Below are 16,234 nucleotides of genomic sequence, written 5' to 3'. Positions count from 1 at the left end.
ACGAGTAAGAAAATTACTTTATTTACCTATCACCTAACCTAATATCTAGTTTGCATAAGTGTTGTTAGTCAATTCTTGGAATCTCCATGTGAGAGTCACTAGGAGGCTGCCATCCGAATTTTACGATATATTAAGAAATCTTCAGGCTGGTATGGAAATCTTGAAATTTTTTGTTATATAGATGCATATTAGGTATGATGTGCATGAGATAGAAAGTCAAATGGTATCTTTCTTAATGACAACTTAATCTCTTGGAAAAGTAAAAAAGCATAATGTTGTTGCTCGATCAAGTGCAGAAGCTAAATATTGATCCATTGGCCTCGAGAAATGTGAACCATATGTGGTTAAAAACCTCCTTACTGAATTGAAAATTTGTACAATGAAATCCATGAAGCTAATGTGTGATAATCAAACAATGTTGTATATTGCGTCAAATCTAATTTTTCATTGAAAGATCGAGTGAAACACATTGAAATTGATTGTCATTTTGTTCAAGACAAAATTGTATTTGGAGATATTACTACTTTTATTGTTATTATTATTTTGACTCAAATGATCAATTAGCTAATAAATTTACTAAATCTTTAAGAAGTCATATGATTGAATATATTTGTAACAAGTTTGATACATATGATATACATGCTTCAGCTTGATGGGAGTGTTGAAACAAAAAGAGTGTGTCCGTAGGGTTGTGTCTTTTGAGTGTATGTGTGTGTATCTAAAAACTATTAAGTGTAAATGAAAGTTATACCATTTTTTCAGTTACTTTTTTTTTTATACATTATGCTATAAGAGTTATACTATACAATATTTTGGTAAAAAAAAAATACTCATACCCTTATAACTTCTGTTATATTTTCCAACTATTGTTGTCATGAACATGCATCCACCATATATTTTCTTATCTTCTTCAATGGTAATAATATATAGACATTATATATTGGATTACTATATAAGTAATTTATAAAATATAAATATCAAAATTATAAAAATGGTTTACATTATTATTATTATTATTATTATTATTATTATTATTATTATTATTATACAAATAAATATAAAAAAATCTAAATAAATCTAAAATTTTAATATAGAGTACTAATATTGAGCATCAATTTTTTGTGCATCATGCATAGAAAATACTAGTGTGTGTGTGTGTGACAGAAACTGGTGTGAGACCATTTCACGGATCCTTATCCACGAGACAGATCAGGTTGTAGACAACTGGTGTGTAAGTATCATAAGGGTTATTACAATATTTATCAGTAGTAACAATCAATTTTACCCTAAATAGTATAACAATTTCACATATAAATATTACAATATCTATTATAAGTAACAGTTTATTATTTCAAATTGTTATTAAGTTTTCCATAATAAGTATTATGATTTCTATTATACTCCGTAAGTAACTATCCTAGATTTGACTCATCTCATGGATTAAGATTCGTGAAATGGTATCACACAAGTATGACTATATATATAGTAAAGTTCAGGTGCGGCCGCGCCTTAACGTGCGGTCAGTGCTGCCGCACTACTAGGTATACAAATATACACCACTCATTAGAAAATGCACAACACAAATATACACCATTAGGTACGCATCACCAAAAAACACACCACTAGGTATGTAAGTATACACCACACAGTGTTCGAAAATGCACAATTAGGGGCAAGGAGTTATGGTGCATTATTTTGGGTGTACGTGTTGTGTGTTTTTTTGGTGTTTTTGTGCATTTTCATTATTGTGCATTTTCTTAACACTAGTGGTATATTTTGTTAACACTAGTGGTGTATACCGCACCGACCGCACAGGAAGTCACGACCATATTTGAGTATATATATATATATATATATATATATATATATATATATATATATATATATGGGCACACTCTAATGAGAACGGTCGCTCATGAGAGAAGTGAGAATCATTCACAACCGTCCACGTGTCCAGATCAACGAATCAGATGTAATTTTAAAAAACAACATTGTGACATTTTCGTAATTAACTCAAACTTTGGTGCAAGTAAATGTGCTATAAGTGCAAGTAGCTGGTGCACCTTTGCAAGTGAAAAAGTGCAAGTAAAATCACTTACAAGTGCACATATTTTCACTTACAAGTGCCTTAATTTTCTTTGTTAACATTCGTGCACCTAGATGTAACTAATTATAATGTTTAGTGCAACTAGTTATAACGTTAGGTGCACTTAGTATTAATGCTCAGTGTACGTTTTAGTTGCACCTATAATACATTTTACTTGCACTTGTAATACAGTTTACTTGCACTTAGGTGCACTATATGAAATTGCTACTTGCACTTGTAATACACTTTAGTTGCACTTCGATTTTCAATTATTTACGAATTAGCAAAGCATATTGGATATATCGGATTTTTGAGAAGTCACATCCGCATCAAATCCACTAGTGACGTATGAGCCGGATTTGATGGATTTGGCAAATTTCAAAATAGAGAATAGTAACTGTAGGGATGAGAAACATTTTCCTAAGGACATCCATGATATATTATGGGATTGGGCTAGCGACTTAGCGGGTTTGACTAGCTTATAGCATTAGCTAGATGTTAAAAAATGTTTGGTAAATTAGTTATTAGTTGATAGCTAATTACATTCAAAATGACTTTTAAGGGTATATAATATATTTTGTCAAAAAATTGATTGGAAAAAGTTGGTTTGAACATCTTTTTGAATTTTAGCATTTTGGAGCAATAACCTATTACAAAAAGCTTATTAAACAAACACTCATATTAGTTGTTTAACCAAGTCAACAACAATAGTTGTCAAACAAACCAAAATTGGTTGATAAGTTATCTATGTTACCAAACCGCGCTTAAATTATTTAATCCTAATAAGGAAATAAAATATGAGTTGTTATTTAATCCTAATAAAGAAATATTATGAGTCATTTAATCGTAATAATTAAGGAAATGTAATATATTCTCTCCGCCTTACGTTATTTGTCATATTTTCTTTTTTAGTTTATGTGGAAAGAATATCTATTTTTTTTAAAAATACTCAATTCTTTAAGTGAGAAGATGTTTTATACTTTCTCAATATTTTTGAAGCCAAGGAATCGATGTCCCGACCACCAAGGTTTAATCATGAGACCATCCATTTAGAATGATAACAGATGTGTCATCGCACTACATAGTAATTTTAAACACCGCTAATTTATTATTTTTCACAATTTTTCTTCTTCTTCTTCCTTTTTTAAAAAACAAAAAAACTTTTCTATGTCATCCAATTGACCTAATTTAGAAAAGCAAATTAGGAAAGAATAACACATTTTATTTATTTTTTGAAAAATTGTGATAAAACAATTATCCTTTACAAAATGGGATGGAGTCATGGAGAGATGTATTTAGAGTTTATGGGTCATTTCACATTTGCAACTAATTGAGGGTTTAATTAAACCGATTTATTTTTGCGTGGACTCAAACTACGAAAATCAATAAGCTGCTTTCATTAGGGATTAAATTTAAAACCTTATAGTTACCAAAGCAATTGTCTGACCAACTAATAATAATATAGACATTTGGTGGACTAATAATGTATAGGTATGTTACATTGATGGTGTATCAAATATTTTTTTCCCATACTCCTAAAAACTACTATGTTCACTCAAATTTAATTAGAAATCACTCCGTATTATGTAAGGCTAAGATTTTGTTGAAAATATCAACCAGAAAAGTTTAATTGGTACTCAAATAATAAATTAAAATGAGGATTCAAGATTAAACCTTGACCGTCATAGTATCAACTCCTCCGATAGTAGTCATAGTAGTATAGTACACTATAAATTTTTTTACTGATAAAATTATTCACTTATCATTATTTCTCACCCATGGGCCAGGCTTCAATTCAACTCCTCTCACCTATAAATACAGCCACTCACTTTTCTTCTCTACACCTTCCAAAACTCTCTCCAAGCCTCTGTGCTTTTGTATTTCCTTCAATTTGATATTCTGGTTTTACATTTGCAACCCAAAGAAATAAAACAATAAAAATAAATTTACAGAATTTCATTGCACCACCATGTCCAATTCTGAAAAGCTGGCAGCTATAATGGCTCTTGTGATTTTTTCCATATTCCTCAAGAAAGCCTCTGCAGATCCTGATATGCTTCAAGATGTTTGTGTTGCAGATCTCAACTCAAGTATGTGCACTTTTTTTTTCTTTGTTTTTTTTAATAATTTTTTTTTTTCTGTCTAAGATTAGCATAATGTTTTTTTTTTGTTTTTCTTTTCTTAATAAACACGAATGCCCAGGGGTTTAAATCTGGGAAATATTCCATTTAGAATAATGTACTAGCCACTTTTAATTACCTATAATGCGTGAAAGTTTGTGTTGAAATTTTTTAGTAAAAGTAGCATTTTAAGTAGTCCTATTGTGTGAAACAAATATATGTGGGGTCCATTTTTTATTTAGATTGAGTAAAAGTGGATTCAGATTTTTCAAAGTAAATGAAGGAATTGATATATTATAAGCTAGATAACGGGTGAATGAAAAATTTATTCTCAAAGTTAACTCATTTGAGCCCTGAAAATGGAGGTGAGAAGGCTTGGAAGAAGCAATTGTCCCACATTAGAAAGGGGAGTGAGTGAGTTTGCACTAGCATATATTTATATATTTTTAAAAAAAGCTAGAGTTGTATCAATCCCAGAATGAGTTTAATTTTTTCAACCCTTAATTTATTTTTTGACCATTTAAGATTATTTTCTAAAAATTCGAATCCCGTATTATTTATATTTTTTTATATAAATTTTATTTATCGACTTATTCATCCCTACATTTGTACTCAATACTAAAATTAAAAAAAATTAAAGTAATTTTAAAATATAAGAATAAAAACAAAAAAAAAAATCACCAACTATTATGTAATATATAATAATACATCTGTTATTTTTCCAAATGGGTGGTCACATGATCGATCTTTGGTGGTAAGGGTATTGATTCTTTGGGCTCAAAAAGATTAAGAAAGTATAAAGCATGAGTGTTTTAAAAAAAATTAAAAAATTAAAAACACAAAACAAAACAAAACAAAACAAAAAGAATCAACTGATGTTATTAGTGACTAGTGAGGAGGTATAGAAAGAATCAAATTTTATTTATTAATATTAATAGCATATTTTAAATAATATGTGGAAACAGATATGGTAAAAAATAATTTTAATATCATGATTATTAGCCAATAGCGCGCCATTCATTTAATCAGGACACTAATGCTAATATGACACGGATCATTAATTATATTTATTAATTATAGTCATTAACTATATTTATTTTGTGTAACGGAAATTTTAAATTTATTCAAAACTTTATGTACAATAGGATATTCTCGTCTGGTAACAAAAGAAAATGTAACATTTTCAATCCAATGTACAATCTCGTAAACATAACAAACAAATTACGGAGTATGTCTCTTACATTATAATCCATCATGTGGTAGGAATTATATTTTGTTTTTACTTTTTTTTATTCATTAAGGGCCCGTTTGGTTCGCGGAAAATATTTGAAGGGAAGTGGAAGTGAAATTCCATGGAAAAGTAGTTATTAGGAAGATAAATTCTATTGCTTGGTTGGTGGAAAAGAAATTACTGGGAATATTGATTCCACTGTTTGGTTGGGTTTAGAATAGTAAAGAATAATATGCAAAAAGACCTATATACCCTTATTATTATTATTTATATGTATATATTAAGAGAGAAGTACAGGGGTAAATTTGTCTTACCATTTGACTTTTTCTTCCCAACTTCAATGGAAAAAGAAATCCCACCCCTCACCTAAGATTTTGTTTTCCATGAAAATGAGGAATTACACTTCCTTTGGAAAATAATTTCCAATGAATCAAACCCAATAAAACTTCACTTCCCATAGTTTCTAGGAAAATGTTTTCCTTGGAAAAGAAGTTCCAGCCAACCAAACATGCCCTAAAGGATTTATATTCTCTTGCATAGACATTTTTTGTCCTTGTAGCATTATAGGCAATCTTTATATCATGGACCAAGATTCACAATGTATTGTGGACCCTGATGCATGTGTATGTATTTTTTTTTAGAATAACATGTGTATATATTTTATGTTGTGAGTTTTTTTATCTTGTGTTATGAAATTTTGTACCTTAAGAGTATAAATTCTGTATTTGAAATAAATTAGTAATTGTGTCTTATGTTATGAATTTTTGTGTTTTGTGTTATGAAATTCTGTGCCTATGAACATAAATTATGTACGTAAATAGATATGAAAAATAAGTAAATATAAAGCATGTGTATGTATCTTGTGTTGTGATTTTTTGTGTCTTGTGTTATAAAATATTATACCTTACGAATATGAATTATGTACCTTATTGTTTCAATTCAGGGTGTATAATGCGGCAAAATTATTGTGTGGACCATGGTCCGCACAGTGCTATTAACAAAAAGTAATTTTTAATATACTAAAAGTATATTATCTGTGTACTGACTTTTTAATACTCAAATAATGAATTTTTCTTGAATATAATGTACATTTTTAATATACTAAAAGTAAATGATCTGATAGTATAGTCCACATAATTGTATGAATTATGATTGACATAATGATATGTGGATCCTAGTCCATGATATAAATTGCCCTTTATAGCTTACTGTGTTTTGCACTGGATTGCTAATAATGGGGATTGTTGAGTGAACCCACCAAATTGGTAGCAATTATTTGAAAATTGAACAAAAATGAATTAAAGCAATTTGGTTCATGTACTCAAAAAAAAAAAAACAAAAACAAAAAAGCAACAACACAATGGGGTCACTGGTCACACCTGCAAATGTTGAAAAAGTCCCGGGACTTAACACACTCGGCATATCACTGTCTCGTATCGACATTGCTTCCGGCGGGATAAACCCACCGCACACGCACCCACGTGCCACCGAGATGATATATTTTTGACGGATGGCGAATTGGACGTCGGGTTCATAACCACGGCCAATGTGTTGATTTCCAAACGCATAACAAAGGGCGAAGTCTTTGTTTTCCCTAAAGGACTTGTGCATTTCCAAAAGAACAATGGGGAAGTTCCGGCCGCTGTCATCTCCGCCTTCAACAGCCAGTTTTCAGGTACTCAGTCGATTGGGGCAGCCTTGTTTGCCGCCACACCTGACGTCCCAAATCACGTCTTGACAAAGACATTCCAAATTGGGACCAAGGCAATTAAGAAGATCAAGTCTAGGCTAGCACCCAAGAAGAAGTAGACATATTTTACTTGTGACTAGCTAGTTGTGATGGCAATTTTAGGTACCAAGGTTGTAACGTTAAGTCCGGGCAAATTATAGTCTGGTCTTATCATTTTATAAATTTGGATAAACTATACCAAATGTCCTACGAATATAGCAACTTCGGGCACTAATGGTTCATACATTCTATGAGTTTTTAATTTTTTTCTTGTGATTGTATCCACATATGGACGCGAAGTCAGAGGGAATGTGGTTGCGTGATAAAATAATAATAACAATGGTTTACCTCAAGATTCAAGGTTATGCACATGAAGATTCAAAGTTATACAATTCCATGTTTAAAGTTATGCACCCGAATATTTAAAGTTATACACTTGAAGTTTCAAAGTTATGTATCCGAAGGTTTAAAATTACGCATGCCATAAATTTTAAGTGAATGAATATCATCAATATATACTAGTTTCTTAAAATTGGGAGGAAACCTTATTCTCCCACCAAAATAGACAAATTTCATTATAAGCCCTTAGCCGAAAATCAGTCGTTATACCATGGACCATGGTTCACAATGCATTGTGTACCATGGATCATGACTGATACTGCAGTTGTGTGAAAATGATACTGCAGTTGTGTTGAACGGATACTGCAGTTGTGTTGAAAGGAAACTGCAGTTGCGCGGAAGAGAGGTCGTGTCATTTGTCTGGAATTGCAGTTGTGTTGAACTGATACTGCAGTTGTGTTGAAAGGATACTGCAGTTGTGTTGAACAGATGAATGTCCTCTATTCCTCGCAACTGCAGTTTCCTTTCAACACAACTGTAGTTTCCTTTCAACACAACTGCAGTATCTTTTCAACACAACTGCAGTATCCGTTCAACACAACTGCAGTATCAGCCATAATAATGGTCCACCATATAATTTGCGGCCGAAAATCTTACGCCCAAAATTAATTTTATTTAAAGGTAAATTAAGGAATTAATAGTTTAAAAGTATTTTAAATTTAACAAGCGCTCATGGCCTAATGGATAAGGCGTTTGACTTCTAATCAAGCGATTGTGAGTTCGAGTCCCACTGGGCGTGCATTTGTTTTTTATCGCACAGACCATCTTAATAAGATAATATCGATAATGTACAAATGCATAAACTAATTGGTGCCTATGGTCTAACTGATCAGGCGCATTACTATTATTCAAGTGACTGTGGGTTCGAGTCTCGGTGTAAACTGAGATTTGTATTAATATAGTCCAATTTCTATCATGGATCACTAGTTATAGAATTTTAGAATTATCAATTTCCCATAAAATTGAGTTCCCTAGTTATGTATGCAATTTCTATCCTGATATATATATAATATGGTTATGTGGGCACAATATTATTGTGTGATCTTAAATTGTGTAATGCATAGTTTGACTTTATAATGTATTTCTTTTTAACTAGCTTGGTTGGTGTGAGTGGCCGTGCACTTTTGCTCTTTAAGGGAGGTTGAGAGTTCGAACCCCATCTTGTATGGAAAAATCAATCTGGTCAGCACTTTGTCCCTTAATAATTAGGCCGGTTCACATATAGTACGGGTTTAAAGGTGCCTCTTATTGTCTAACAAAAAAAAATGTATTTCTTTGTTTTTTTTTTTTAAATTGAATTAAATTTAAAAGTTGTTATGCTATTGTGGTAGTCGTCATTGTATACCTAATACAATGAAAAAAATAATCTAAGGAACTCAATTTTATGAGAAATTGATAATTTTGAAATTGTAACTAGTGGGTTATGATAGAAATTGGACTATCTTAATACTAAACTCAGGGTCACCTTTTTTTTTTTTTTTTTTGAGTAATAACTCTTACAATGTAGTATCTTGTTCATAGCAACCGTCATGCGCATTATCGGTTAGACCATGAGCAGCAATTAGTTTACTGAATTATTTTATTAAGATGGTTTGTGTGAAAACATAAAATCAAAGGCACGCCCAGTGGGACTCAAACCCACAATCGCTTGATTAGAAGTCAAACGCCTTATCCATTAGGCCATAGGCGCTTGCTGAAATTAAAATACTTTTACAATATTAATTACGTAATTGACCTTTAAATAAAATTAATTTTGGCAATAAGATTTTCGGCTAAGGGCTTATAATGAAATTTGTCCATTTTTGGTGGGAGAATAGCGTCCGTTTAATAAGTGGAAAGTTTCTCCAATTTTCTGAAAATTTGAAAATTGAAAACCAGAAAACATGTCTATTAATATAATTTTTCATTTTGAAAACAGGAAATAATTTTTTAACTTTCTAAAAGACTAGAACACTATTTTTTTTTTTGAGAATAAGAAGGCTAGAACACTATTAAAAACTGTTTTTTAAATGGAAAACAAAATCAGCTATCATCTATTAGACCATATGTCACTATAACAACATTCTCACCATTATCTACTTACATATTTATTCATTACTATGATTATATTCATTATCATTTTCTTTTACTTATCATCAGCTTCTATATTTTCTACTTGCATTATTTATTCATTATTGGTTCGGATATTTTTAATTATGTTATATCGGATACAAGTTTGGTCCGAATATCAAAATTTCACATATATTATTATATTAGAATTCAAAATAAAAATTATATATTATATACATGTCATTCAAATGAATATATCCAAACATATTTTAAATATTAGCTCAAAAAATATTAATATTATCTAAACTAAATTTTATGTGAACTTAATAGGTTATTGGTTCGGATATATTTTTATTTATATTATATACAGATATAAATTTGGTTTGGATATCAAATGTAAAATTTTTACATATATTGGACTTAAAAGTAAAAAAAAATTTATATTTATTCTATTTAAACTAAATATATTTTAAAATATTTTAAATATAAGGTCTAAAAATCACTCGAAATTAAACTCATTGTTAATTTTATAACGTTAATCTAAAAAATAAATTTAAATGTTAGTAAACAAGTTTTCGAAATAGAAAACGGAGAATGTAAAACAGAGAATGAAAACTGAAAAATTAGAAAACAGAAAACAGAAAATAGTTTAATGTTGGTAAACAGGCCTAAGGTTTCCTCCCAATTTTAAGAAACTAGTGTTATTTGAAAGTTTTTTGGACTAATTCAAACTTTAGCGAGTCTGAAGATTTTATTATTTGTATATCAAAATAGTACAGTTGTGATTCTCATCTCATGTGAAATATAAAAATGAACATTATGTTTTAACTCGTCCACTAAATGTTGGTGAAATCGTATACAATTTCATAATTGAATTGCTTTACAATGTTTTATTATAATTCATATGATTGTGGACTTGATACATTGAAATTTCATATTCATTTAAAATGATTTTTGTACTATTTGTTATGTTGTATAATAAAGATGTGAGTTCCAATTGAATCCTGGAGATAATTTTTTATTTTTTTAATTATTGGAACTTGATAAATAATTTGATATCAAACATGGATAAAAATAACTAATTGAACACTATGGTTTTGATTACTATCAATTTATTAAAATTCATATCTCAGCTTGTTTTATGGGTTAGCTAGAGCCTAGAGAGGGTCATGTATTAGCATTACAAGAGGTATGCATGATGACTAAAAAAATATTTTATATGGAAGTATTTCTTATGTGTTCCTAGTACAGAGTGGTTAATTAACCTTGTGAATACTTCTAAGTTTTATTTTTAGTTAAAACACATTGGATGAAATTGTACCTTGTACCTTGAATAATCATTTGTTAAATGATTTTATTGCTTTTGTTAGCTACATTGTGAATATAAACAAGGAAAAAGTGGTATAGGACTAGACTTCAAATACATTCAGATCTATAAGGGCATTTCACGAAGATGGGTTCCTCCATGATCCTCGTGCATCAAAAGGAGGTCTGATCGTGACCTTTGATATCACAGGTAGATCATCTTCATTTTTCTACTGTATCAACTCCTTTATCATTTTATTCACCTTGTCGGGCCATTAATCTGGGATAGTTGCTAGGGCTTCCCTTCACGGAGTTGCGGTTCATCACATGCCCTTGAGGTCTAGAGCCCAATCGATTCTCTTGTCTATTGCCAGGACATGGGCGGGTTCTAGCTCTTCCCTAACGAGTTCATTTCCCTTAGCCTCATGATAATGATAGTTTTCACGCATCCATCAAGTATCAAATCACAGTATAGAGTTTAGATATCATTCCAATGGAGATGGCTCTTGTACTGTTAGGAATTGATGCAAGGTGGAGTTAAGCACAAGCTAAAACTATTCTTACAGAAGATAGGTATATCATTAAAGAGTTGTGTTGATTTGATTAAGCAAATAACAAATACAACAAGTAAAACAAAGGACCGAAACTTGGTTGATTCAAGCTAAGATGTCAAATATTGTACTAAGGATTAGGAAATTATAACAAGGCATAGGGTAAGTGAGATGCACAAAAGTATCCAAATATCACTTTCGTAGCTATTTGGACTTGCAACCTCACCTTGAACTCCACTCTCATGGCAATTCAACTCGAGGATGCCCAAACAAGAACACAAATCATAGATTCTCCTTAACACCCAAAATACTCTCAACTCGTATTGGGCATTAAGTGTGTGAATGTGTGGCTAGTGTACAAGCTCTACTCTCGTAGAAACAAACACACTCCAAATAAAGTATATAATTGGGATCCAACAATTATACCCAATTTCACAACAAACCAATTCACACAACAAACCATAGAACACCCAAATAATCCCTTTTATGTAATACAACTCATATAGGCATCAATAGCAAGAAATCAAACCAATTCCTAGTCCTAAAACACTTAGCTACTCATAATATAATAAGATATACACAATATTAAAGGAGTAATTGAAAACATAAATGAAAAGTAAAGGGAAGAAATGAATAAGAAAGCTTCTCTATTGAAGCCTTAAAATCCAATATTTGCAATGTTCTTGAACTTGGAAATGGAAAGGAATACGAAATCTACACTAATCTAAGCTATTCTAAAGTTAACCCTAGCTAGGAAGTGAAAGGGAAATGAAAGATGAGTTTTTGGGGTGGAAAGAGTTCTCCTAAAAACAAGACAAAGTGCTTTTTAAAGAGTTGCAGAGGCTGGGCACAAGCACGGGCGCGGGTGCAGCCACGCTTATGCCTAGCAAAACAAAGGGCTACTGTAATGTGGGCACGGGTGCAAGCAAGGGCGTGCCCAGATCCGTGCCCACAAGGCCACAAGACAGTGCACACTGTCTGCTAGCCATGGGTGTTGTGGCCACACTCGTGGTTAGCAGGGGAGGCCTCCAAGGTCTTCAGTAATGCTTCAATGCTCTCTTCGGCCATGGGTCACGCCATGGACCATCACAAAACTCCAAAAATCATTACTTTAGTCATCCAATTGTGCTCTCGTGTTAAGGTAGCTCCAAAATTTTGATCAAATACTTCATCAAATGCCTCAAAACATCATTTCTTTGTCAAATCACCTAACACACGCAATAATTCTATAAGTGACCAAAATGACACCATAATATAATGATTAGCAAGTAAAAAGTACCAAAATATGCAAGAAAAAACATCAGTTTAAGACATTCATCACCTCATCCACGGCTCGGGGTCCCTTACCCCAATGTTTTAACCTTTCCTTTGCTAACTTCCCTCGCCTTGAGGTGTGTTCAATTGGGTGGGAGGCGGGTTGACTTGAATGCTGGGGCAAGCAATAGCTTAATGCGCTTAGCCAAACTGTGGTCCTCGTTGCTGTTGGTCTACCTACACACTAATAATGTTTGCAAACTCCTAGGCCAACGCGCGGTTGGACGCTAGGCTAGATCTCGGGGTAGGGGAGGGGGGCTTGGGTTAATTCTTGTTGATGGGGCATCTTCTTTAACTGTTAAGGTGCTGGTCGGGCCCCTAGTTTCTCCTTGTCAAGAAACCAACTCTTGGAAACACGATTGCCTCCCTCCTTGCTAGTCGAGGCATTCTCAGCTCGTAAGTCTCAAGATTGTTCACTTCCTGACCCATTAATTTTGTTATATTTTGTGGTAAATTTTGAGAATAAGGGTGTGAAGTAAGCTAGGTTCTAAGAACATGTACTTTTCGTAGCGGTCTCACATACAATGTCAATGATGGTTTTACCAAATCGGACCCATTATAAAACTAGGTAAGACTATATATAGAATGATGGGAAAACAAGGATAATATTAATTGAACTCCAGGCCTAGGAAATATTCACAGTTGAGGTACAAATAAATAAATAATAAAGCTAGCCCAATAGGTGTCCAAGCCCAAATAAAGTTGCTCAAGCCTTGACTCAGGGCTTAAGCCCTTAAGACACACCTAGAGTAAGATTCAAACACCGATATGTTGATTGGACATATAGAGAAAAATATTTTGGTTTAAATATGATGAGGATGATGTTAGAAAGGGATTGGGGGGGGGGGGGGGGGGGGGCATCCTCTTATAGTGTCCCTCCCCTGATTATAGTATGCAACGAGTAGTTGTCAAGGCCAATCAACTTTGTCCACCCACTTGGCCTTCTAGGATCATGTCACGTGACATAAAAAAAAAAAGAGAGGGAAATATGGATTGTTGGGTGACATACAAATTGGAGAGTCAAGCCTAGTATATTGCATCAAAACATAGCATTGACTGCTACACAATTATAAGGAAATAAAGTTGGGCTTTCACTACAAGGTATAGCTTTTGACGTAGTAGTAAACTCTTGACAAGCTAGCGGGTGCTGAGAGAGGATTGTTGAGCGACGGCTTGAAGAGCGGAGTCCAGTGTCCTGTCATCAAAACGATGTGACATTAACTGCTACACAAGTATAAGGAGATAAAGTTGTACATTCACTATTAGCTAACAAGTATTCATATTAACTCAACTAATTGTTAACTTTTACAGCATGTTTGGTTCACGGAATGAATTTTGAGGTAATAGGAATGCTATTCCATAAGGAATGGAATAGGCAAGGAATAGGATAGGAATTGTATTCTATTGTTTGGTTCGCGGAAGGAATGGACTTTAGAATTATATTACAGTGTTTGGTTGGTTTAAGGAATAGAAATGAAATATGTTTTAAAAGACAAAAATACCCCTATAAAATATGTAATAATAATGATAATAATAATAATAATAATAATAAGGACATTCATGTTATTATTAATAATATTATTATTATGTAATAATAAAATAAAAATTATAACAATATTAATAACAATAATAAGAAAAAAGGAATAATAATAATAATAATACAAAACAAAATTATATATAAAATAATTTTTTAAAACACAAATTAAAGTTTTTGATCCCACATTGATAACTCATGAAGAGGAGCTCATTTGAGCTCCTCTATATAAGAGAAGCATTGTTTCTCTTTTGAAATTAACAACAAGATGAGGAAGCCTTAAAGAGCAAAAACTCATTCATTTATAAAAGGAGTCTTAATTGCTCTTAGTTACAAGTTTTTTTTTTAAATAAAAAAATGTATTATTATTATTATTAATTACATTTTTAATATATAAATAAATATATATTTAAATAAACAAATATTATATATAAGGATTATAATATAATAAAATGGTATTTTTGGTACTATAGTATAAAAGCTATTTCCAAATACTTTGGAATAGCTAATACTAGGGGGTCCCCTATGAATGGCTATTCCCCTTGCAAAGGGAATAGTTCATTCTAGGGAATGCTCCCAGGAATAGAATGACGAAACAAACAATGGAATAGGTCTATTCCCGGGTCCGACTTATTCCACGAACCAAACACGCCGTTAGATTAAGGAATTATTCAAAATAAATTTCTCTTACAAAGAATATTCACAAAGCGTGACCCAACAACATTATTTGACTCATTTACTTTAGTTTTTGAAAAAAAAAAAGTATAAACGATTCTATAAGAAAAAGTAAAAAAATAAAAAATTAAATTTGAATGAACTCTTTGGTAAGTGACAAATTAAATTCAAACAAATTTTAAATTATGTGAAGAATTCATCATTAGTAGACTTATTATTAGAAAAAAAAAAAAAAAAAACCTATCCCGCAGGCCGCAGCTATAAATTATGTTTATTCATTCATTACTTTTCAAATGCATGGAATAAAAAATGTCTCCCATAATTGCTCATCATCATCAAGCTAAGGATCATAGCAAATTAAATCAATTTCTCATATAAAGAAGATCAAATACGAACTGAATTTCAGGTGATCATTCATTCTACCGGCCTGATTTAAATATTGTAATTAGATCTAAAAAATAATATCGCACCAAAAAAAATTCAAAAAGATATTGAATTTATCAAACAACTTAGGAACTATAGTGAATATAAGACATTTTGTCGACCGAACTCAAACTCATCCCTTGACTTCTTCTAATTCTTCCAACTTCTCATCCCATGTTTGAAATCATTCAACTCCTCATTTCTAACCATGCTTTCATCTCTATGAATATATTTATACATACAAAGAGTAAAAATCTAAATAATTAAAAAACTATACACAAGAGATTCAATGGTGTTATATCCAATTGGATCTTACCGGAATTATCTAAACTATAAGCCTCCAACCATTTCCCGATGATGTATCAACTAATATTTTTATCTCTGGACATTTATATATAAAGAGAGAGTGGAAACAATTAGAGAATGTGCATATTTAGATATTTAAAAGTACACAACATAAAGTTTAAAGGTGCATGATTCAAATGTTTAAAAGTGCCAACTCACACACGAATCTCAAACACCCACATCATTTTTTACACTTTAAAACTCTAAAAATACTTTTCAAAAAAAAAAAACTCTAAAAATACAAAAAAAAAAAATTTCTTCCATTAATCTTAACAGAGTAATTCTCGTGTGAGACCGTCTCACATGTATTAATATTTTTTTAGTTAAAATGTAATACTTTTATATGTGCACTCATAAAAAAATATTATATTTTAATTGAAAAATATTACCGTTTTACGGTGAGACAGTCTCACACAAGTCTTATTCATCTTAACATTATTAGTTTTCAATAGTCCACACGTCCACATGGGAAG

The 16,234-nt window shown here is 31.5% G+C and overlaps 2 non-coding genes and 1 pseudogene across 2 annotated transcripts; 2 read left to right on the top strand and 1 right to left on the bottom strand.

The window, feature by feature from the left end:
- The first annotated feature begins 6,752 nt into the window (after nt 1-6,752).
- Nucleotides 6,753-7,368, top strand: LOC116023552 (annotated as a pseudogene).
- An 863-nt stretch (nt 7,369-8,231) lies between these two features.
- Nucleotides 8,232-8,304, top strand: TRNAR-UCU. Its single transcript has one exon. It is a non-coding gene; the product is annotated as a tRNA-Arg (tRNA).
- Nucleotides 8,305-9,182: 878 nt separating this feature from the next.
- TRNAR-UCU lies at nt 9,183-9,255 on the bottom strand. Its single transcript has one exon. It is a non-coding gene; the product is annotated as a tRNA-Arg (tRNA).
- Between the last annotated feature and the right edge of the window lie 6,979 nt (nt 9,256-16,234).

Source organism: Ipomoea triloba, chromosome 6 (genome assembly GCF_003576645.1).
Source record: "Ipomoea triloba cultivar NCNSP0323 chromosome 6, ASM357664v1".
In the NCBI taxonomy this organism is placed as follows: Eukaryota; Viridiplantae; Streptophyta; class Magnoliopsida; order Solanales; family Convolvulaceae; genus Ipomoea; species Ipomoea triloba.
Note: the sequence above shows the minus strand (reverse complement) of the source record. Positions and strands in the feature narration are given on the sequence as shown.